General features: G+C 45.7%; 1 long non-coding RNA gene and 1 pseudogene across 1 annotated transcript; one reads left to right on the forward strand and one right to left on the reverse strand.

Annotated features, from left to right (window-relative positions):
* Nucleotides 1-229: 229 nt before the first annotated feature.
* Nucleotides 230-23,993, reverse strand: LOC113244957 (uncharacterized). Its single transcript, XR_007190775.2, has 3 exons — nt 23,863-23,993; nt 21,645-21,800; nt 230-2,337 (listed from the first exon to the last, which is right to left on the reverse strand). It is a non-coding gene; the product is annotated as an uncharacterized LOC113244957 (long non-coding RNA).
* LOC130543113 (60S ribosomal protein L19-like) lies at nt 15,157-18,719 on the forward strand (annotated as a pseudogene).
* Nucleotides 23,994-24,035: the final 42 nt, after the last annotated feature.

Genomic DNA, 24,035 nt, shown 5'->3' on the forward strand with positions numbered 1-24,035 from the left:
GGTGGTCTAGAGCTAACTAGCAGCTTGTTCCAGTGGTTTAGGAAATTCTTTTCTCCCTTTGTAGGATCAAAATAAAGATTACTCAGATGGATCTGTGATTCTGTCTTGGCAGAGAGTTTCAGAGTCTGGGAACCAAAATCTATTTGATGAACATTCATAGGCTTCATTTCAGAATCTCAAGTGACAGAAACATTCCCACTGATTGCAAATGACTACCAGAATGCTTAGCTAGTTTTTGATATTTTATTTTTTTTGAAGATTTTATTTATTGGGGCACCTGGGTGGCTCAGTGGGTTAAGCGTCTGCCTTTGGCTCAGGTCATGGTCCCAGGGTCCCGGGATCGAATCCCACATCAGTCTCCCTGCTCAGTGGGGAGTCTGCTTCTCCCTCTCCCTGTCCCTCCCCCTGCTTGTGCTCTCTCTCCTCTCTCTCTCCAATAAATAAATAAAATCATTTTTAAAAAATATTTAATTTATTTATTTGAGAGAGAGAGAGCACAAGCAGTGGCAGCAGCAGGCAGAGGGAGAAGGAGAAGCAGACTCCTCACTGAGCAGAGAGCCCGACATAGGGCTGGATCCTGCGACCTTGGGATCATGACCTGAGCCGAAGACAGAGGCTTAACCCACTGAGCCACCCAGGAGCCCCTGGTTTTGATATTTTAAACTAACACCCGTAAAACAATAACAAAGACCATCTCTTGATTCTCCTTACATCAAAATACATTCTCAAACAGCTTCAATAAATAAAAGTTGAAGTTCTATCATTGAGAAAAGTGCCTAATAAACTATCAATAAACATTTGTTGATATGCAAAGATTATGCCAAGTACCTTGGTGCCACAAAAATAAAAAGGACACCATTTCCATAGAGAGGACCTGAGGATCCAGTCAGGGAGACAAAACATATACACTGGCAATTACAAGTAGAATATAAGAAGTCCCGCAAAAGAGGTACAAACAACACTATAGAATTTCCGATGCAAGAGATTACTTCTGGCTGAAGGGAATCCTTGAAGGGCTTAAAGGAGGTGACATTTGAGCTGGGTCTCAGACATGTGCACAGTCTGCTACTGGATCTGCCGTGTGTTTCTCCAGTTACCCACTCAGTAAAGTTGTCTTGCCAGCGGAGCTCGTGGTTATGATGTGTGTTCATTTGTATTGCTGTGTAACCCATTACCGCAAACTGGCTGGCTGGTTTTATCATCTCGTGGTTCTGTTGGTCAGGAACCTGGTGTGGAGTAGCTAGGTTCTCTGCTCAGGTCTCACAAAGCTGAAATCAAAATGTCAGCTGGGCCGTGTTCTCATCTGGAGTTCTTCCAAGTTCATTCAGGTTGTTGGCAGAATTTTCTTGCAGTTATAGGACCGAAGTCCCTGTTCTCTTGCCGGCTGTTGTTTGGGCTGCTTTCCGCTCCTAGAGGCCACTCTCATAGTGTGGCTACACGGCCTTCTCACAATATGGCGGCTTGCTTCTTCAAAGCCAGCAGGAGACTCTCTCTCTTTAGGGAAGGGCTAAACCTTCCTTTAAAGGATTCACCTGATGATGTCAGACCCATCCAGAGTAATCTCCCTTATGATTAACCCAAAGTAACTAATGAGAGACCTTAATAACCTCTGCAGAATCCCTTCACCTTTGCCATCTCACGTACCCTACTCATCCCAGTAAAACCCCAGCATGTTCACAGCCCCTCCCCCAACACTCAAGGGGAGAGGATTATTCAGGGCATGTGCACCAGGGAGCAGAAATCTTGGAGTTTATTTTGAGGCCATTCTGCCTGCCACATAATTCAAGCAAAAGTATAAGCTTTAGTACCCACGTGATAACACAAACCTTACTGCAAATTGCATCACTGTCCACAAATTTAAACCAACAGGACGGTAAGAGACAAAGAAAGGGATACTGCAGGTGGAAAGCGATGCGGCAGATTGTATTTTCCAGCGTGGCTGCCATGATAGAGGGCGTGCTCGTTACGCTTAATACACGCACACGACACGACTGCATAGAGTGCCTTGCACACTACGTGCACATGAACACACACACATGGTACACATGCTGTGCTTACCACGGACATTGAACCCTCCCTCCATTGAGTAGTAAAGTCTACGTCAGCCCCTCTTGGACTTGGACAGAACTGCGTACCTGCCTCGGTCAGCAGAGTACGGCAGAGCTGAATGACTTCTGAGACAAAGGCATAAGGACAACGTGCACTTCGCCTCGTCTCCTCAGACACTCGCTCCTGGAACCCGGCCGCCGCGCACGAGAATGCCGGTCCCACAGAGAAGCCACGTGTAGGTGTTCCAGGCCACGGTCCTGCCTAAGGCCTCAGCAACAGACACCAGACCTGCGAGGGAGGGAGGTTTCGGTGACCCCGAGCCCTAACTGCAGAGTCACCCTTCACCTTCCAGCTGCCCAGCAAGTGCCCCGCGGGCACCCTGCCCGGCCCAGATCACAGACTCATGAGCAAAATGAATGACTGTGGTTTAAAGCCACTGAATGTGGGGGGAGTGGTTAAGCAGCCATACGTGACGGGCACAGATGTAGAAAGGCGAGCTGGACCCTGGCAGCTCTTTCCTTCAAGAGGAAACCCTCCCGTAGCCAGAAAGCTGAAAGCATCGAAGACTCTGAGGCCCCACAGCCTGACGGTCGTGGAGCTTCTAATCTTCCCTGCTTTAATCTGCGGCCCTCTCCACGCAGCCGATTAAGAACCCCGAGCCAGTGTCCACAAGGCGCTTGATGCCCTGCTGGGGAGCAAAAGAGAAAGGGGGCTGGAGAGGTGAATGAGGAACAACAGAACTGGAGGGAGAGAGGCAGAGGGAAGAGGCTGCTTTCCAAACCGGGGTCTGAATCGCAAACACGCATGTAAATGGCAGAATGCTAGAAACGATAGAGGTTTTTATGAAAGATACCTCCTACACACACACACAAACACACACACACACACACGCCCCACGCTGCTGGCAAGAGCAGCCCAGCCTCCACCTGTCTTGCCCTCTCAGGTTTGAGACAAGGAATCTGGCTTCCAAATACAAACTGAATTTCCCATTGCCCGGCCACGTCCCTGCTTCTCTAGAGCGTGGAATTCCAGCCATTTGGCTGCGTCCCAAGAGGCACTGGGATGACAAGGGCTTCTCACATGTGTTCTTGCTTACTTGGCGGGTGGGGGAGAGAGGATTTCTGAAGGATCTGGAAATCCTGCGTAAATGGGGCACTGTGGGGGGTTGTTCTGGGCAGCAAGAGTAAGTAGTGCATGACACACCAAACCCATACATACTGTACACACCACCCACACACGCACACACACACATGCACATATATGCCACACCTATACCACACACTGCACCCACAGCACACACGCACGACGTGCACACACACGCACACACAGCCGGCCGACCTGCAGGAAGAGGAACGTAGTGACAGGGAGAGTTTGACTAAATACTTATAAGAATCTAAGTAAAATGACAACTCCTAGAATTACAATATTTTGCAACCATTTAATCCAACCTCTCCACTTTATAGGCAAAGAAGTTGGGGTTAAAAAAACAAGTTGGGGTTTAGCTGAAAGTAGGAGTGCCTCCTTCCCAGGCTGGACCTTTCCCTCAGATCTCAGTGCTACGAAAGCCCTCATTGTGCCTCTCCTCAAGTTTTAAAAATATCCACGGTGGTTAAGACTTCAGCCCCAGTTACACACACACACACACACACACACACACACCCTCATCTGTGCAACTGTTATTTTGACTTAAGTTTAAAGAAAAAAAAAGGAAAGAATTTGTTGCTTCCTCTCATTACCCATGCATAAAACCATGGACTTCCTTTCACTCCAACATCTACAATCTCATCACTTACTTTTCAGTTTGAGCACCAAATCCAGATCTGAAAATTCCAAGGATAAAACTGCTGTGGTAGCTGAGGCTCAGAGCAAAGTGAGAAAACGTTAGGTCACAAGCAGAGCCCCTTGTCACCCAGATGTCCCTTCGCGCCCAACAGACACCACCTGAGCGCCTGAACCACCCCAAGAGGCCAGCCTTTCACTGGATCCCCACCCAAGGCTTTCAGGGCCGTCTCAGGAATGCGATCCCGTGGGTCTCACTGTGGACGGCCGCTGCCCAGGACCCACGCTGGTCACTGGCCACTTCATAACTGGCCCTCTAAGCCACCCTGAGTCTGGTTAGACAAGACACACTCCCCACCAAGTCAACTGAGAGAACTTTTGAATCCTCAGCCCCAAGAGAGAAAGAAACCAATTTCCCCTCACCCTTGTCCCCCAGGGCCTCGGGCTGCTACACAGTCAGGTTAATCATTATCTACAGGGACGCAGCTCTACCCACCCCGAAGAACTTCTGCACCTGGAGAAAGGAAGGTTTTCTCCATGGTCCGGCCTCACCCAAGCACCTCTGCTGGGTCTTCCCTCCCACATGATCCCCACCCCTCTTGGGCCACGGACCCTCTGTTGTGAAGGGGCTTACCAGTGCCCCGGGGTGCTATTGAGCAGACTTGTCAAGGGTGGCGGGGATGGAGCTCAGCAAAGTGACTGGGTGTAGGACAGTGTCTTTTCTGTGTTTGATGGGAGACCCTCCCTAGATGCCAAGTGCCTTAGTCTTGCCATTGGGCGAGGGCTGCCATGACAAAACACCAGAGACTCGACGGTTAGGCAACAGAAATTTATTTTCTCACAGTTCTGGAGGCTAGAAGCCCAAGATTAAGGTAATAGCAGCTCTGGTTTCTCCTGGGTCCTCTCTCCTCAGCTCGCAGATGGCTGCCTTCTCTCTCTGTCCCCACGTGGTCCTTCCTCTGTGTGCATGTATCCCTGGTGTCTCTGTGTGTGTCCAAATTTCCTCTTCTTATAAGGACACAAGTCAGACTGGATCAGGGCCCACCCACTTTATCACCTCTAAAGGCCCTATCTCCAAATACAGTCACATCTTGAAGTACTGGGCCTCCGCCTATGAATTTAGGAGGACATGACCCAGCCTATAATAGTAGGAGAACTGCCATGGGGTTCCGTTCCTGGCAGTCAAATGGTACAGAGTAGCTCTTGTGGAAAGGTCCCCCAGCTCCCTCTCCCTCCAGTACATGAGATCGCTGAGTAGTCTCCCTGGAGTGTAGGCAGCTGAGCAAGGGATAGCTTTTCCTTTCTCTCCTTTTTCTTGTCTTTGCTATGGCAGGAACTCTGTGCCCCAAGGCCCTCAGAGCTTTGTCTTTTAATTTGCAAGGACCTGATTTGGAAGCATACAATAACCTCAATACTAGGATTTTCTTCTCTTTGCTTTCTTTCTTTTTTTTTTTTTAAGATTTTATTTATTTATTTGACAGAGAGACAGCAAGAGAGGGGACACAAGCAGGGGGAGTGGGAGAGGGAGAAGCAGGCTTCCCGCTGAGCAGGGAGCCTGACACAGGGCTCCATCCCAGGACCCTGGGATCATGACCTGAGGCGAAGGCAGACACTTAACAACTGAGCCACCCAGGTGCCCCTTCTCTTTGCTTTCTGACTCTAACAGGCCCCTTAAAGAAAGGATCCAGAATGAAGGGGGAGAAGGAATAGGACAAAGATTGATATTTCGAGACCTCCTTTCTTTGCACATTTTAATGTACAGCTCTATAAAATTCATTGTCCTAATTTGGAGGTCCTATTTCAGAGCACCCCTACTATAATCTTCCTTATGATAGCCAAAGACTTGAGAAACCAGGAGGTAGGAAACCTCTACCAAGACTAACAGGGAGAATTAAATCATACAACAGCTGAATATCAAAGCACGTAGCACAAAGTAGAATGTAATCTAAACCTCTCTGCACTTCAATTGGCTCCTGTGCGCACTGTGCAAAAGGAGCAGGTGCAGAGGCTATTTTAATGCAAAAGCTCATGCTTCAGCCATAGTACCTGCTCAATAAACATTCATTAAACTTTTTAAACATTTTAATTTTTCAGGACTCTGAATTATGTCCAGTAGTGTCCAGGTTCAAATCAATGACTCCAAGAGCAGCAATGTAATTCCTTGGGGTTTATATAGTGTATAATTTCTCCTTTCCCTGGAAGGCTTAGTATCAAGTCTTCAAATCAAGCACTTGGTTTTATTTTCTATATATTTTTTTCTCTTTCAGTCTACAAAGGCAGAAGTAGTGACTCCAGAATTTCTATATAGGAAATATATAATGTAGTTCTATATAGGATATTTATAATATATAAACTGGATTAAAAAGATTAGTCTAGGAGACTTAAAGACACATTTACATAAAATATAGCTGCTTTATACATTCACGGGCAGGTTTTTGTGTGAACGTAAGGTTTGATTTCTCTGGGATAAATGCCCAGGAGCACTGTTGCTGGGTTGTATAGTAGTTGCATGTTTTATCTTTTAAAGAAACCATCACACTGTTCTCCAGAGTGGCTATGCCACATGACATTCCCACTGGCAATGGGTGAAGGTCCAGTTTCTTCACATCTTCGCCAGCATTTGGTGGTATTGCCACTATATTTTTTATTTTAGCCATCCTGATAGGTGTGTAGTGCTGTGATTTCAGTCTGCCGTCCCCTGATGGCTAGCGATGCTGAACATATTTTCAGGTGTTTATTTGCCATCTGTATGTCTTTTTCAGTGAAATATACATTCGTGCCTTTACCCATTTTCTAATCGGATTCTTTGTTTTTTCATTGTTGAGTTATTCTATATTCTATATGCTAGTCCTTGGTCAGATATGTGGTTTACAAATATTTTCTCCCTGTCTGCAATTTGTCTTTTCATCCTTTTACCAGGGCCCTTTGGAGAACAAAAGCATCTAACGTTGATGAAGTCTAATTTATTATTTTTACTCTTATGAATTGTGCTTTTGGTGACAAGTTTAAAAACTCTCTACCTAGACCAAGATCCTGAAGATTTTCTCTTATGTTTCTTTCCAAAAGTTTTATGGTTTTACACTTTACACTCTAAAGGCATGACCCATTTTAAGTTAATTTTTGTATAACGTGTGCAACTTAGGTCAAGGTTAAATTTTTTTTAGCTAATGGATGTCCAATTGCTACAGCACCATTTATTGATAAGTCTCTCTTTCATCACTGAACTGCTTTTGCACCTTTGTCCAAAATCAGTTGGGCATATTTGCATGGGTTTATTTCTGGGTACTTTTTTCTGTTGCATGGATCTATCTATGTCTGCACCAATATTACCACATAGTCTTGATTACTATAGCTATACAATAAATCTTGAAATCAGATAGACTGATTCCTCCTACTTAATTCTTTTTTATCAAGATTATTTTAGCTATTCTTGTTCCTTTGCCTTCTGATACAAAATTTAGAATACTCTTGCTATAGCTACAAAACTCTTTCTGGAATTTTGATGGAAATTGCACTAAGCCTGCATATCAGTTTGGGCAGAAATGACGTCTTTACTCTGTTGAGTCTTCTAATCAATGAAGTTGGTACGTCTCCATTTATTTATGTCTTCTTTGATTTCTTAAGTGTTGTGTAATTTTCACCATAAAGTCCTGAATGTATTATCTTAGATTTACATGTAAGCATTTCTCTCACTTTTCTTTGAGCAATTATAAATGATACTATAATTTTAATTTCAGGGCCCACGTGTCCATCGCTAGTACGCAGAAGTACAATCTATCTTTGCATGTTGTTTTGCACCTAGTTTGCATCTTGTCTCTTGCAGTGTTGCTGAACTTATTACTTCTAGGAGGGTTTCTGTGTGTGGAGTCCTAGGGATATTCTACCCAATCATGTTATCTGCAAATAGGGATAGTTTTATTTCTTTACTATGCCTATGCTTTTTATTTCCTTTCCTTGAATTATTGCATTAATTTTTTACTTTTCTTCCAGTCTATTTTCTCTCTGTTGTTCAAACTGGGTAATTTCTATTGTTTTCTCTTCTAGTTCACAGATTCTTTCCTCTCTTTCCTCCATTCTGCTGTTGAGTCTACTCACCGAGTTTTTTTGGTTTTCATTTTATATTTTTCAGTTCGTTTCATTCTTCCTCCTATGCTTCTATTTCCTCTAATCTTTTCTGAGACTTTCTATTTCTTTGCTGAGGTTGTGTCAAGCATGTTTGTAACTGCTGAAAGAGTTTTATTATGGCTACTTGAAGTCTTTGTCGGATAATTCTAGCATCACTGTCCCTTGAGTTGGAAACCTGCATTTCCAGCTGCCCGGTAGGCCTTCATATATGCTGGGCATCTCAACCTAAACATATCCAAGACCAAAGTATTCTCTTATCTCAGAATACTGCCTGGCCCCCTGACCTTTAACCTCCACTAGTGATACCATCACCTTTCCCAATAACCCAGGCTGAAAACCTCTTTGAATGTCTCCCTGTTCTATACCACCTTCACATTCGATCACTTGCCAAGGCATGTAGATTCTTGCCTTACTTAGTTTATTGCATCCTTCCCACTTTTTTTACTCCTGCTGCCTCCATGCAAGTACTAGTCTCATAAACTTTCAACCGGACTATCATAATCCTCACAATTAATTTGGACTCATAAATTCCCACACTAGCTTTTGCTTCAGAATCACACATTCTCACACTCAGACACACGTACACACTCCCACACGCAACCCACACCTACTGAATTAGAACCTCTAGAAATGCAGTGGAGTCTGGGAATTTTTTAATCCCCAAATGATTCCAATATGTAGCTAAGTTGAGGAGCCCCTGACCTGATGATTCCTTGCCTCTAGTATTTTCTTCAAGCACCCTCTTCCCCAAATTTTGATCCAGGTTGTACATTGCTTTCAAAAATCTTTCCAAAGCAGCTGCTTACATTAGTCTTTTCAAAGACCTCCGATGGCTCCCCACTGCCCCTGCAGCAATTTCCAAAGCATATACCTGCTAACAGGTAATAGGAGGGGAGTAGGGGAGAGAGGAACCCAGGACTGATTTTAACCAGCTCCTTGAATGCAAAACTTCCCAGCATTTGATATGTAATTATAGAGTGTGAGCTTTCAAGAGAGAGTGATGCAGCATGTCTAGTTCCCAAATTATCCGGCCGTGGGGCCCTTTTACGAGCCATCCCATTGCTCTCGAGTTCTAAGGAAGCTTTTGGGAAAGGCCAGTCTACAGGATAAATTCCAAACTCCTGAACCTGGCCCCACGGCACCCCATTAGACCCTGGGTCTGCCTTTCCAGCCTTGTCCTGCACAGGCCTCAAATACCCGCTCAGACTGAACTATTCCCTGTTCTACCGACACTTCTCATTCTTTCTCTCTTGAGGGAGAAAGGGCTTTATTATGAGAGTCAGACAAGAGTCCACCACTCTGATTCTTGTCCTGTCAATCCACGGGCCCATTTCTATTTGCCAAACTAAAATGTATATTTACACAACATAAACTAGACCTTTAACTGAGGGAAAAGAAGGTCTAGGTCCCTCATCTATGCTGAAGGACGGTACCGGCGGTGCACAGGCACACACGTCCGTGGGCCCATTCACAGCTGCACACACACTAAGGACGTTTTGATTTTTTGGTGCCACAGGATATGAAACTGACTTTTGTTCTTGATGTTCTCATTTACTAGGGAAGCTTGTTGGATGGTTGGGAGGGGGAACCTTTGACATGACCATGACCAGGGTGCACGGACAGACTCCATAAGGTTACCTTCTTCCACTAAATCTCTGCCAAGTTGAGACCATGAGACAAATATCTTCTTGCCTTTTGGGTCACAGTGGCTACTACAATCCACTCAAGCATTAGGAGAGGAATCTCAGAGTTTTCTTTCTTTTTTTTTTTTTTGCCAGATCAAACCCTCAGTATGTTTGAAGATTGATCTTTCTTAAACCCTAAGTGGAGTGACATCATGGGACAATTGAGCCACTCTTGTTTAGAACCAGGGCTCCTTGGGTCAGTACCCTGCTCTAAGGAAATTAGGCAACACGTACCAGTGCTTCAGATGCGTGAAACAGAAATTTGACTGCAGTGGCTAAAACAAGTGGTTTATTTCCCTGGCGTAAGAATTGTAGCAGCAGCACTGCAGGGTTCGCTGTCCAAGGGTTTCTGATGCCATCGAGGACCAATTTCTCCTACCTTCCTGCTGCACCATCACTAGCACATAGCTCCTGCTCTCATTATGCCCATGTTCTCTGTAAGAAAGAAGGAGAAAGAAAAACGAACCAAAGACACAGGCCAGCTTTTTATGGGAGAAAACAGTGGCTTTTCTGAAAGCCCCATCGATCAGGGTTCTTTAAATCCTGTTGGCCAGGGGCGCCTGGGAGGCTCAGTCAGTTTAGCGGCCACCTTCAGCTCAGGTCATGATCCCAGGGTCCTGGGATTGAGCCCCGAGCCGGGCTCCCTGCTCAGCGGGGACTCTGCTTCTCCCTCTGCCTGTCGCTCCGCCTGCTTATTCTCACTCTCTCTCTCTGACAAATAAATAAATAAAATCTTTTAAAAAAATAAATAAATCCCGTTGGCCAGCTCTACATTATATGACTACCTTCAACAGCAAAGAAGCCTGGGGAATACAATTTATTAGTTGGCAAATAGCCACTCACCTCAAAATAGGTTCTGCTTGCAAAGAAGAAGGGAGATTGGAGATTAGGTAAACAGGCAGAAGCGTCTGACCTAGCGGAAGCACCAAGCCACCTGCACCATCAGGCAGAGCACCTGGAACTTCTGCATGGACGTAACGTGAAAACCTTAAATTACGTGCCTTAAATTAAAAGCTATCCAAATAAACGTCCATGCTCTATTTACCTGTCTCTATTGCAATGTGCATATACACCTAGCATACCTTTGGGCATTCGTTCTATGTTTATAGCATTTAGCAAATTGCTTTCCCAGGAATTACCCAACATCCCTGCGATCTTCTGGTTATTAAGCATTTAAAGCCAAATTTCAGCACATGAAATAGAAAACATGGCGTGTCCTGAAAACGGCAGTTGTTATAAAAGCTAAAAACTGCTTTTGCCCAGCGACAAAAAGGTCGGTAGGCATTTGAATGACAAGTTTTTTCGTGAATTCCGCTAACTCATGTATTTACACACAGCCTGGAAAAGGGATGGATTGTCTTTCTCAGCTTGCCGTTGCCTAATCCATTACATTTTTTTTTAGTAGAAATTGTTCCAGAAGAATCCAGTGTGAGTTTTCTGTATATTAAATGACTTGAAATGTAAGAGCCCGAGCAAACCTCAGACACAACCGTCCGCACAAGGCAGACGCCAGAAACGTGCACAGCAAACAACTGGGACGGTGAAAAAGAGTGACTGGTTCTTTCTGTAAAGGCCCAAGAGAAATAACCATGAAAGATGCAGATATTTTCCAAAGAGCTTTCTTGCAGTTTCTTGCAAGCCTTTCGGGAGCTTTCCACCCGTGTGACAGCAAAGCCAAGAGAATTGAGCTGGCGCCCTTCTCCCCCTCTGTGACTCAGGCGGAGTAGGTCTTTTCAACAGCACTTGTTAATCTTGTTAAATCTTAAGTGCCTCTTGGTTTTATGAGCTACACTCACTTTCCCTTCCAGCCCTTGCTGACCTTGCCGTCTTTTCATGGCTTGAATGTCATCTCATGAAAGAAGTGTACAGTTAATTCTAGGACAACACCAGACTGGAGTATGTGTGTGGCCAGCATTACGGGGAGAGGCACAGGGCTGGGGGTCTCTATCGGATGCCATTAAATTCACTTTGAATCTGTCAGCAAACATCTTTTAGAGACTAGATTTTGGTGACCTGGATGTTGCATTTGTCTTTGTTTTTTAGAAGGGGGAAATGAATTCGTCCTAAGGTGGTTCAGCTGAGTGGAGATGCATCACACATGGGAGCAGAAAATGTGTTTAGTTGGTACAACCACGCTGGACAGAAACCTAGCAGTATCCACGAAACTGTTAGATGTGCATTCCCTATGATGGAGCAACTTCATCTCTAAGTGGGCCAATGCTTAGATTTTTCGCAAGAACATATCCTGATTTTGCTTGAGAACAGCATTCAATGAAGCAGTTCACTTTTTTCCTTTTTTTAAGATTTATTTATTGACTTGCGAGAAAAAGAGTGAGAGAGAGGGAGAGAGCAGGGTGCGGGGCGGTAGGAGGAGCAGAGGAAGAGAGAATCTCAAGCAGACTGCCCGCTGATCATGGAGCCCGACTTACGGCTCCATCTCACAACCCCGAGACCGAAACCTGAGCTAAAGCCAAGACTCGGAGGCTTAACCGAATGCACCACCCGGGCACCCCCAAACAGTTCACTTTTTGATACTAAATCTAGCTCTTGGGAGAGACAAACGTTCTAGAAGCAGAGGTAGCTTCCGAGTGCAGCTTCTAAGGACTAAATGAGGCATCTCAAATCCTGAAACAGCCCACCTTTTCAGTACTACCTGGAATCGGGCTCATTTTCATTGGGTCCCATGCACTAAGCTCAGCAGAGAAGTGACTGCAGAAAGACAGCTCAGAATCATCAAAGAGAAATGGAGGGCATGAGGATTTCAAGATATCTCCTCTCCCTTCCACCATCACTCAACCCCTCCTGCTAGACAATGACCCTCCAGACTTATTCCTGCTTCTGCCTTCACAAGGCCTGTCGCATTTGGGGACACATTCTTCAGTAAAATCCTATAGAGTTCAGGAAGAAATTATTTCTCGCCCACCCCCAATACAAACGGTTTGCTCCAGGAAACTGCTGTGTCTCTCTGAAGCCATGCTTGTTTTCAAGAGGACGGCATTAAAACCACACTGGGCTCCGGATACAGAGACCCCTCTTTATGTTCTCCCAGTTTGGTTCAGTGTCCTAAAGGAGATTGAATATCTACTCTAAGATCTGTACTTGGCATCATGAGTTCTCCCGTAGCTGTAAATTACTTTTAAACATCTACATACTTGCTTTGCTTTGTGAATTCTTTAGAGTACTGTTATGTGGCAAGCTATGGGGTAACTTCTCTAAGACAGCTTCAGGTGTTATGATAATGGGTAGATCTTGTTGAAATATCCGTAAGAGGATGGGACAGAGTTTGGGAGAAGGAAAAGAACCTGCTAGCATAAGGGTCAGTGATGGCGATCGAGTCAGGTCGGTAGCAAGAATGACCTTTATTCAGATCCCAAGTAGAATTCTTTAGTCCCTCGGCTCAGAGAACACATTTGGTCTGCTGGGCAGTCTACACAGCATGTCGCTGAGTGTTCTTCCTGATGACTATTTTTGCAAAGAGCGCTTACTACCAAGTTTTGTTCCAGCCTTTTGAACCGGGATTTCACATATAAATAAAGGTAGAGAGGGATTAAAACAAAATTTCTCTCTCGGGCTCAAAGAGGGGATTTTACCAAATTCCAGAAGAAGGAATGCGAAGCCACTAAATCCTACTGGAGCTGAAAGTCTTAAGGATAGTGACTGCTGCTTGGTGAGCTCCTCTGCACAGCACAGAATCGCACACGGGGGAGATGTGTGTTCTGCGTCATCCAAAATAAGAACTCCTCATCTTTGGATCTCTCCCTTACCTAAGCCCGGTCTTTAGAAATAAGGAGTCTAATTCCATAGTATAGGAAACGATTTAAAAATATCTTTAAAAGAGAATGTGTGTGTATAATGCCAAAAATGGTGATGGAAAAAACGTTCTATTGGATTTCCTCTTTTCTCTCCTCCCCAAAGTCCACACAGGTCTCTTCTGCGGAGCAGCCCAGACCCTCGTCTCTCACCTCGTCTGCTGCCCTCCTGGTCCTTGACAGTGTCGTACTGTCTCACGCACCCTTGTAAGGGCCCAGGGCCTACCGTGCTCACATCTGCTGAGCCTCGCTCTGCTTCCTTTACCCTCTTCCCATGGTGCCACCTGCTATTCCTTCGGGCGTTTTTAGCTAACCCCTCACTCCTGTGACTGGCAGAGCACAGGACTGGTCTTGCCCTGCGTTTTAGTGCCTTTCTTCTCACTCCCTCACTCTACACTCCAAAGGGGCCCTTTCTTCTTCCAGGCCAACATGAGAAGCTTAGCACATGTCATCTTGTTCTGGACTTCAAGCCCAGTCATTGTCCCTCTGCATCTAGTCCTGATTCTTAGATTTTTACAGGCAGGATTTAATATTCAAATGTAGTAGGCAACCCAAAATGATCATTCTTTTGATGTTGTTCTTAATAAATTCACCAGTACCTGGCAGGCATGCATGCACTCGCACATGTACACACACACACACACACACACACACACACACACACAGAGGCAGGCTTGCAGGACTTTAGAAAGAACTAATAACAAACAATATTGCTACTGTTACTGTTTTTAGGCTGTCTTCCACCCTCTCAGAAGTAAGAGCTCAGGCAGCAGAGCTGAGCAGTTAAGAGCTCTGTTGCTGCAGCCACACTGCCTGGGGCAAACCTCAGCTCTGCTACCTGACCTAATTTGGCAAGCCAACTAATTTCTCTATGCCTCCATTTTCTCATCTGTAAACTGGGAATAATTAAAGGACCTACCCCCATAGGATTGTCTGAGGGTTAAATGAGTTAATAATTGAACAGACTCAGAGGTTCACTGCCCAGATCCCCCTTCAAGGGAGAACTTACCACCCCGGTGCAGAAAGGATGGACTCCAGCTCCCAGCAACCTCAGTGCGTCTCAGGCGGCAGACTTGCCTAAGGCCATGCCCTTCCTAGGGGAGCCCAAGTTTGGTGACCAAGTGAGGCAGGGGGCGGGGAGGCATTAAGGCAGGCCATTCTGGTGTGATGCCGGACTCTGATGGGCAGCCCTCACCTCAAGCTCCCCGCCAGCCTGGCCGAGGCTTTGTTGACCCTGCGTTGCAGTCTGGCATTTTCCTGCTTTCTCCCCTTCTCTTCCAAGGTGTTAATTCCTAATAAGCATCTCACATCCCAAACTCTGTCTCAACTATTGCTTCCAAAGACCACAACGTGAGATGGCATTTGTCAGGTATTTAGAGAAGTCCCTGGAGCACAGTAAACACTCTGTCAGTGCTTGTTAAATAAAATTAAGTAAGGAGTCTGGAAAGGCAGCACCCTCACCACCCATCCCCCTTAGAGAAGAGGTTATAATTAATGTTCAGTATCAGGTTACTTTAAAGAGCCTGAGAGTCTCCCTAATCGGGATGAGGAAAATACAGCTAGTATGAACTACTGTATTGCTGTGTTTATGCTTTAGGATTTTTTTTCACTCTTATCTTTTCTGTGCTTGATCGTACCAACTCAATTTTTTATTGCTTACAAGGGTATTTTCTGACATTTTAAATTTAGGTTCCACATGTCTCCTTATGGCTAACATGAATTTGGATATAACTCCAATGGCTTCTAAAATCAAGACTTCTCAGTGGTGGGAAGGACAGCTCAGTCCTGTCTTTACAACCCAAGGCGGATTGTTCTCAGGCTGTGTAATGGGAGGGAAATGAGCGGACTCTGGTCTTGGGACCCTGGAGTCCTCAACAGCTCTGAGGTTGTATTTCATCTTGTAGATCTGTGGTTGTGCCGGGTTTCACCTCACTTCATGACGAAGAAAGAAAACACCCTGCTCTCGAGGCCCTTACCCTCTGGTGTGGAAAGGCCGTGCCAACTGATAAACAAGACAATTAAAGATGGAGGTTAAATATGTGGAGAAGTAGAGGATACGGTAAAGAGCGCTGGCCAGGGCCTAAACGAGGGAAGGCGTCTCATGGGAGGGAACACTTATGAATGGAAGGATGACAAATCAGAAAAGTGCCTAGGGTAGCACATTCCAGGCAGGAGGAACAGCTACTGAGAAGACCCTGAGGAATACGTGTACTTGGCTGTTGGGAGAATAGCAGGGAGGCCAGTTTTGGCTGAAGAGCAGAGGAGCAAGGGAGCATGTGGCCCCCGGGTGAAGTTGGAGACATAGGGCCAGATCCCATAGGCCTTAAAAGCCAAGGAAAGGAATTAAGTTTCATTCCAAATACCATGAGAACTCACCAAGTGATCTTAAGGAGGGTTGATGTGATATAACTTATTTTTTAAAAGACCATGCTGGCTAAACACAAGCTCAACATTGAAGAAGGAAGCTGAGCTACAATTTACTAAAAGATATGGATTCCTGGGTGACGCTGTACTTTAGCATTGTGTAATTATTTCAAAGGGCTTTTAGGTGAATCTGTGGCTGTTTTATGTGCCACCAGGAGGCCACTGAGAATGAACAATATTATAGAGTAAAACCATCACTAGACCTGAAAAAACACTCATCCTGCCCATACTCAGAAATGGCACCCATCGTCTGTCCTCACTAAGCCCATTCCTTCTTATTTCCATTCAGACTATCACCTGGCATTGGCTTGTCTGTATAAATCATCCAGAGCCAGTCTTTGGTTGTAACTTCTCGTCGTTGTTGGCTATATCACTTGGGCTTGAAATGGGATGATACTCACTTTTTGGCCCATCCCGGCTACGGCATCAATCTGTCAACAGTGACAAGAAAGGATGGATTTCCTCCCGCCACCGCAGCCACAGTCACGATATGCTCAGGCTTCAGAAGAGGCTTGCCTCCGGGGTCTTCTGCTGCGGCAAAAAGAAGGTCTGGTTGGCCCCAGGGAGGCCAATGAGCTCGCCAATGCCCATGCCCGTCGGCGGATCCGGGCTGATCTGCTGATCAAAGATGGGCTGGTCATCCGGAAGCCTGTGACTGTCCGTTCCTGCGCCCGGTGCCGGAAAAACACTTTGGCCCGCCAGAAGAAAGAGAGAAGGTACTGCTCATGCTGGAATGCCTGAGAAGGTGACCTGGATGAGGAGGATGAGAATTCTGCGCCAGAGATTGACCGGCCCACCTATCACAGCCTGCACCCGAAAGCGAAGGGTTAGGTGTTCGCAAACGAGCGGATTCTCGTGGAGCACATCCAGAAGCTCTGGCTGACCGGGTTGAGGCACGCAGATCCAAGACCCAGGAAGCACACAAGGGCTGTGAAGAGCGGCTCCAGGCCAAGAAGGAGGAGATCATCAAGACTCTGTCCGAGGAGGAAGAGACCAAGAAATCTAATTTCCTCTCTTTTGTCTGTATGTAGTGGCCTCGGCAATAACACTGATCAGTTATTCAATGAAACAAATCTTTATCTGCCAAAAAGAGAGAGAAGGGTGAGTATTGGCCTCCTGAAAGACAAGGACTTCCCTCCCAAAGAAGGACTGAATGTAAACAGGATGTGTTTGTCTTTACTTTTCGTTCAGGCTGAGAACCTACTCACTAAAGACAGGTGGAGGAAGAGCCTGCCCAGGAGAGCCCAGAGCTAATGGAAGGAGTAGGGAGGCATCTAAAAGGCCAGGAAGGAAGTGGGCCAACCTGTCCCGGGGAGAAGCTGGGATTACAGGGAAATGAGCCATTCTGCATCACTAAATACAACCGATGTGTGAGGTGGGCAGAACTGGCCAGGAATGCAGCTGTGCGAGGGCACATCCCAGATGAGTGTGAAGGTGGACATTGGTTAACAGAGAAAGCTTCAAAGGATATTAATTCAATACTTGTGTCTCTGCCTCACTCATTTCAAAAACAAAACTAAACAAAACAAAACCCAACATTTTTTTAAAGCATGAGTCTCCTCTCTTCTCTCGATGGAGTTTTCCCTGGCACTAAATTAGGGATGGGATCAACAGCCAAGGCAGCTCCTTTGTTTCCTCTCCTCAATTTACTTGTGTTTATCCCTGGTAATTAAAATGAGGATTGGCTTTTAAGAGAAGTTGACAATTTCCCTCCCTCCCTATTCAACCCAGCCCTCACACGCACACACACACACGCACGCACACACACACACACACACACACACGTGCCAGAAATCTTGAAAAGTCATGCCTGGTCCAAGCCCCACTGAACTGATAGAGTTCCAACTAATTCTTAGGTGTAGGAGCAACACTGAGCCAACCCAGGCCAAGGTTGTGAATGAATGAAATGTGATGAGTTTCATCAGTATAGACTGCCAGTGTGAACTTCTGCTTTTTAAAACATTTCTTCAACTCTTCATTTCATCTTTCTCTGTGAGATAAATTAATCATTTGAACAATTCAGACCTAAAATAAACATGCAGCAGATAATCTAAATCTAGATAGAAAATGTGTTATCTGATTACAAGGGGAATGTAACCAGCCTCTGGATTCAAAACATTTTATTTCTATTTTCTGGGCTATACTGCCATGTTGGCGGGGACTCTTAGACCCACTCTGAATATTTTCAGACGGAACAGGCAGTGTGCAGGAGAGGAATCTACAATCGGAGGAGAACGAAGATCCCCTTAAGAAAGTCACATGGATGAGGAGGACAAGTATTTCAAGGGCAAGCATGTGTATGGTGGTTTTTCTTCTTCTTTTTTTCTTTTGGAAAGTAAAAAATCATCATAAAGACAACCAAAACGGAGCCTCACTCCATAAAGCATAATAAATAAATAATGAATGAATGAATAAATACACGAAGTCTGTTTTCTCTGAATCTCTTTCGTTGGTCAAATTTGGATGCCAAGTTTAAATTTCCAGGTCTCTCTGGGCTGGTGGTCTACTCAGAAGCTATGCTGTGTTAATCCCTACTCTGTGTAGTTCACCTTTTAAGAAATCCAGAAATCTGTGTCACCCAAACACATTTCCTCCAAAAGCCAAATGCCCATCTGGCAGCGTGCCTCCTGAGTTTTCCTCCCCACAAGTTGGGAATCTCCAAAGGACTCCTAAATCTGAATGTTGGTCTCCTTCCCCCCAGCTGAGCCACCCAAGTTTCCATGAAACTAAAAAACTAAGAAACCCTTTATGCCACTTGACAACAAGAAAGTAAAATCACAGAGGCAATAAAAGGGAGGACTATAAACCAGCAAATGAAAACAGAAACATCAAGCATAATGAGAAGAGTGAAATTAGGCCTGGGGCGTCGTCACACAGGCCCAGCACATTCTTTATTGGCAAAAAGACTGGCTGAAGACCAGATCTGCCTCTTGGAATCGTCGAAAGGTGAGGCTGGGGAGAAGGCGCAGAAGCGCATCCTTGGCTCTCAGGATACGCCCAATGCCATGCTGGAAAGAATCTTAAAATATCTTTCATTCATGCTGCCAGTTCCAAACGCTAGAAGCAGTGTTCTTTCTGTTTTCCTCGGCAGAACGCCTTCACAACCCCGCCAGCTCTTGTCACCCTTCCCAGGAGTGAGCTCTTAGGACAGGGTGCACTAAAGGGCCCACGGTGACATCCCCTGGGTAGGAAACAGCAAGTTCCTCTTGAAGCCCTGAACCCCTCCGGGGGATGGGCTCATTATTATCTTCTTCATCGTGGAGGTTTTCTGAAAGCAATCCTCTTGTGCTGAGTAATTAAAACACAGGCAGGAGGCTGGTTCTAGTTTCCTCATAAATAAACTGAAAATAATGAAATGTTAGGAACTGCCGCTGACTGCCAAGTTTTATGGTTGTTCCCTAATTACTTTGGTACAACACAAATGTGTGCATGTCTAAAATAATTATTTGATAACGGGGACCATAGTTCCTACAATAATTAAGAACTTTAATCATGTACTGAAATATAGAAAAACAGCCTGATAAATGTGCGCCCTCCTACCTAACTAGGTAAACAAAAGGACACTGACTTGGTGTATTTTGTGGCTTACATGACTATTTATCACGAGCAGAGACTGACCTGACAAAAACAATGATGGAGAATTGCAAGCCTGACGGGCCTATAAAACTGTGTACTGTCTTAGTCCTCAAAATAGGCTATAACCAACCTTTGGGGTCTGGGGTGGGGAGGGCATCAAGCCACAGGATAAAAGAAGGTAAACATTTGGGGATGCTTCAGTTTTACTGTACTTAGGGGTGTAGGGAGCACATTAGGTTTATATCAAAAATAAACATGGCAATATGATAAAACAGAATGCAAGTTTCTCAATATCACAAAGACGTTGTGAGCTGGGAGTTACAGCTACAGGGGCTTTCACGGGTCCTCCTTCATCTTAGGTGTTCTCTGTGGGACCACTCGTGAAGTGCTCGTGTAGCATCAGGAGCCATGACTCACCAAGTAGAAAAGAAGGCGTTTCCGGTGTGCAAGTTTCTACTCTAGATTCGACTGGGTGAATTTCATATCATGTATAAAAATATGAATAATGGGAATCGTACAGCACCTTCTAGATAACAGGTTCTGAATCCGGGGGCAATTTTGCACTCCCCACCCACAACCCATGGGGTACATTTGTCCACGTCTGAGGACATCTTTGGTTATCATCTTGCGGAGTCGGGGGTGGTGTTACTGGCCTGTAGTGCTCAACGTCTTATAATACACAGGACAGCCCCCCACAACAAAGGATTTCCCAGCCTAAAACGTCAATAGTGCTGAGGTTAAGAAACCCTGCTCCAGCTAATGTGTCTATACACACACAGGAAACACGTGGTCAGAAGGTCAAAGACAGGCCGAGGGGATCAGGGCCCGCAGAAAGCCTATGAAGGCAGTCACAGTGCAAGGGAAGGAGGCATGTCTATCTGCACCAGGGCAGGAGACAAACAACAGCCTCTGGAGACAGGGCATCAGCAATTGCCGGGCCAGAGAGAAGAGCAGATTTAGAATTCAGGCCAGGAGCTGCAATGTGGTGTTTGAAGACATGCATTTGTGGGCCTGTGGAAGTTGCTGTATACATTCGATCAGAAATTTGCCACCTCCTCCAGGAAGCTGCCTTAATCCTCCAAATGGGAGTGAATCTCCCCACTCAGTGCTCAGGCTATAGGTCTAGGCATTCATTACCTTACCAACCATGACATTCTGCCATTGGTTCCCAGAGTGAGCTGTAAGCTCCTCAGAGACAAGACTTGGGCCTCTTCAAACATTTCTTTTTGGTCCATGGTATCATAGAACCAAACAATACCCATAAAATAGTTGTTGAATTGACCTCAATGCTGTAGTCTCCTCCCAATATTAGAAATGCTGCATGCACACATGTGAAGAAAACACATTAAATGGGAAGGAAAAAAGGAAGTGATCTACTATTTTCATCTGAGAAGATCATTTAGCAAAATCTTTCTTCAAAGACCTGTTTATACTTCTTTTTTGATGTTAACCATCTGTTTGACTGCCTTCCCCCCTTCTTTAGCCTTTTAAGCAGTTTCCAGTAGTAATGCAGTTCATCTCGAAACTTCACTGGTGCCTCTCATAAAAGGGTCACAGTCTTGGTTAATGTTGTTTTAGACGCAACTGCCTGAAATCCAAGCACAGAGCAGTCTGCCTATCCTTTCCTACACAACTACAAATAATTAAAGGTCTATAATTCATTAATTTGCTAATAACTTTTCCCTGTAAAAAGCAGTTTGACTCTGCTCAGCTTTAATTGTAATTAAAAATTCACTTAGGCTTTCTCCTTCCTCTTCATATTTAAAATGAGTCATTATGTAGACTGAGAAGGAATCAAGCATTTTGGGGATAAAAGACAATTTTCCACGTTAAAGTATTCTAGGACTGTTCAGTACCTTCCTATTCTTTAAATTCCCAAGATGCAAGAAACACATCTCAAGCAATCCAAATATCTTCAACTCCATTTACAAAACAAATCAAAGGATTCTTCTTCACCTTATAAAATCACTTATCAAGCCAAGATTCAACCCAAGATTGCTTTCATTTAGCAGCCCTTACTCTCAAACCCATTCAAATTCAGATGGTATTTACACATCTTTTCAGGAACCAGAAGAACTTTCTAAGAGCTAAGAAGGAATGATGAATGAGCCCAACCCTTCATTTTGCAGGTGAGGAAATAGGCTCAGAAGTCAGTATGAACTCTCAAAGCTACATAATAGTAACAGCTAGGACTTACCAAGGGCCCACGGCTTCTCACATCTTCATCACTTCCACCGAGTCTGAGCTGCCATGATATCTTGCTGGCCTGGTGCAGAAGTCCCGCTTCTACCCTCCCTCATGGGCACTCCCCTCCCCACGAAGGCCACTCCACACAGCAGCCAGAGGGATGCATCTGCAGCAGAGGGAAAACTATGTCACTCCTTTGCTCAGAAACTTCCAATGTCTTCCCACCTCTCTCACGTAAAAGCCAACCCTCACATGGTCTATGGGGCCTAATCTATTTGTAATTATTTATCTCTTCTGTCAAAGCACCCAATACTCCTCACATACTTCGCCTGGGACTTGTCCCTTCAGAAACCTCTTCCAGACTTCCAAAGGACTCCCTCCCCCTTCCCTTTCTTCGGGGCTCTTATCAAACATCGCTCTACCACAGGTGGCTTCCCTGTCCACCCCTATGTAAATAACAACACTCTACTTCCTGTCTCTCTCTCCCACCTTACTTTCTGTCCTATTTTTTTCTAACACTTTTACTACCTGACATATCATATACTTATTTGTTTATTGACTGCCTTTCCCCACTACAAGATCAACAAAAAAATCCCTGCTGGATCCCCAGTGCCTGGTACATGGCAGACACTGAGTATTTTTGTAGAGTAAGTGCTACTATGTGCCAGGTACTATTCTAAGGAAGGTACGAGAAGCCATTTACTTAATCTTCCCAACAAGAAGGCACTATCATCATCACTGCCATCTCTGGTTCACAGACGAAGAAATTAAGTCACAGAAAAGCTTAGAAATTTGTTCAAGATCATCAGCTAGTAAACTGTAGAGTCAGGATGTGAACCCAGGGCACAGGCTCTTTAACCACCGAGATGTATTGTGTCACGCTCAACTAATGACAAAAAATGACTTCGATGGTTTTTCCCCATACCAGACTCTCAGAAACAGAGATATATCCAAGTGTGTTCCAAAGTTTCTTATAACTGCCTAATATTTTAAACAATCACTAAGATGTGATTTTGAGCTAAAACTCGCAAACAAGATAAAAAATGTGAACCACAACTGTGTTGCATTTGCGTCTCTAATTCAGAGCACACAAAGCATAGGACTGCGGCATACAGACGTGTGCAGGTAATTCTCCCTACTAGACTGAGATTACCACGATTAGCTCTGGTCCATAAAGGGAAAGCTAAGACGCAAAAGCTGCAGTGATGTTCCAGGCCACACAGCCAGCAGCACTGGCTGGAAGGGAGCCTGTGGGGGCCCCTCTGGGACTGCAGCAGGTCACACATGCTCCCTGTTTATTAGCGTAAAACACCCTGGTGATTCACACAATGGAATGTTTAAGCCAAGATGTCACCTAATAGAGGGTATGTGGATACAGCTTTATCTAAGAAGTTACATAATCATCCTAATGTGGAAATGCCAAAAAGGAATTTGTGCCTTGGAATAAAAGAGGGGTGTACCCCTGGGAACTACTCCACAAAGCTTATAAGAAGTTTTCCAGTGAGAACCTTATTGGCCCACACTGAGCAGGTGACTTGTGAAAAACAGGGCCCAATGGGGGCTGAGGATTCACTGTGAGCAGTTCTCCTTGGAAAGACATAGCCAGGCCCCTGCCCTGGAGAGCCTCCAGGGTCCCCCAGACCCGCCCATCAGTCCACAAGGGAGAGAGAGGCCTATTCTTATCTAGCCTCCTGGGAGTAAAAAAAGCCCTTACCCTGAGTCCTCTCTGCCTCTTGCTTTCGGGTCAAATATTTATTTATGCAAGTCTAGCGCCCTCTCATTATCTTTCTACCCTAGAGGGCCGAACAAATCTTCTCTTCCACTTTGTTGGAATTTTCTGAAAGAAATCTCGAGCTCTGGAATACCGTCCCCACCGTCCAGTCTTCCCTTGACCTCGGCCTTCACAGTTCCACCTGCCCCAGGACGTGACAGAAGGAAGGAGGTTGGCTAGAAGGGAGGGGCGAAGGTGTCACAAGCACCTGTCACCTGGCAGGCCCTGGTCCCTACTAACCCAGCCCCCAGGACCCCCGCCCTCCCGCACGCCCCGACGGCGACTGGCCCGTCCCTCCCCCTCTCAGCCTCCCGCCACCTTCCAATGGCCGAGGGGCAGGGCAAGCTGAGCAAGCCGCGGCAGCCCAGCCGGGTCCCCGCCCTGTTCCCAGTTCCCGAGCCGGGCCCCGGCGGCCTTTAAATGCCTCCCAGGGCCAGCGCGACGCGGCCCTCGTCACCTTTCTGCCTCGGGAGGCGACAGCAGCACCCCGAGGAAGAAAGCAGCCCCGACTCGGCAGTCCCCGTCCGGGCAGCTGCGGCCACCTCCGACCTCCCGGCCCGCGCCGCCTCCCGCTCCCCTCCCCCTCCGCCCCGGCCCAGCCTGCCGGGTCGGCGCCTGGCCCCAGGCGTG

The sequence above is a fragment of the Ursus arctos genome, unplaced genomic scaffold (genome assembly GCF_023065955.2).
Source record: "Ursus arctos isolate Adak ecotype North America unplaced genomic scaffold, UrsArc2.0 scaffold_8, whole genome shotgun sequence".
NCBI lineage: Eukaryota > Metazoa > Chordata > Mammalia > Carnivora > Ursidae > Ursus > Ursus arctos.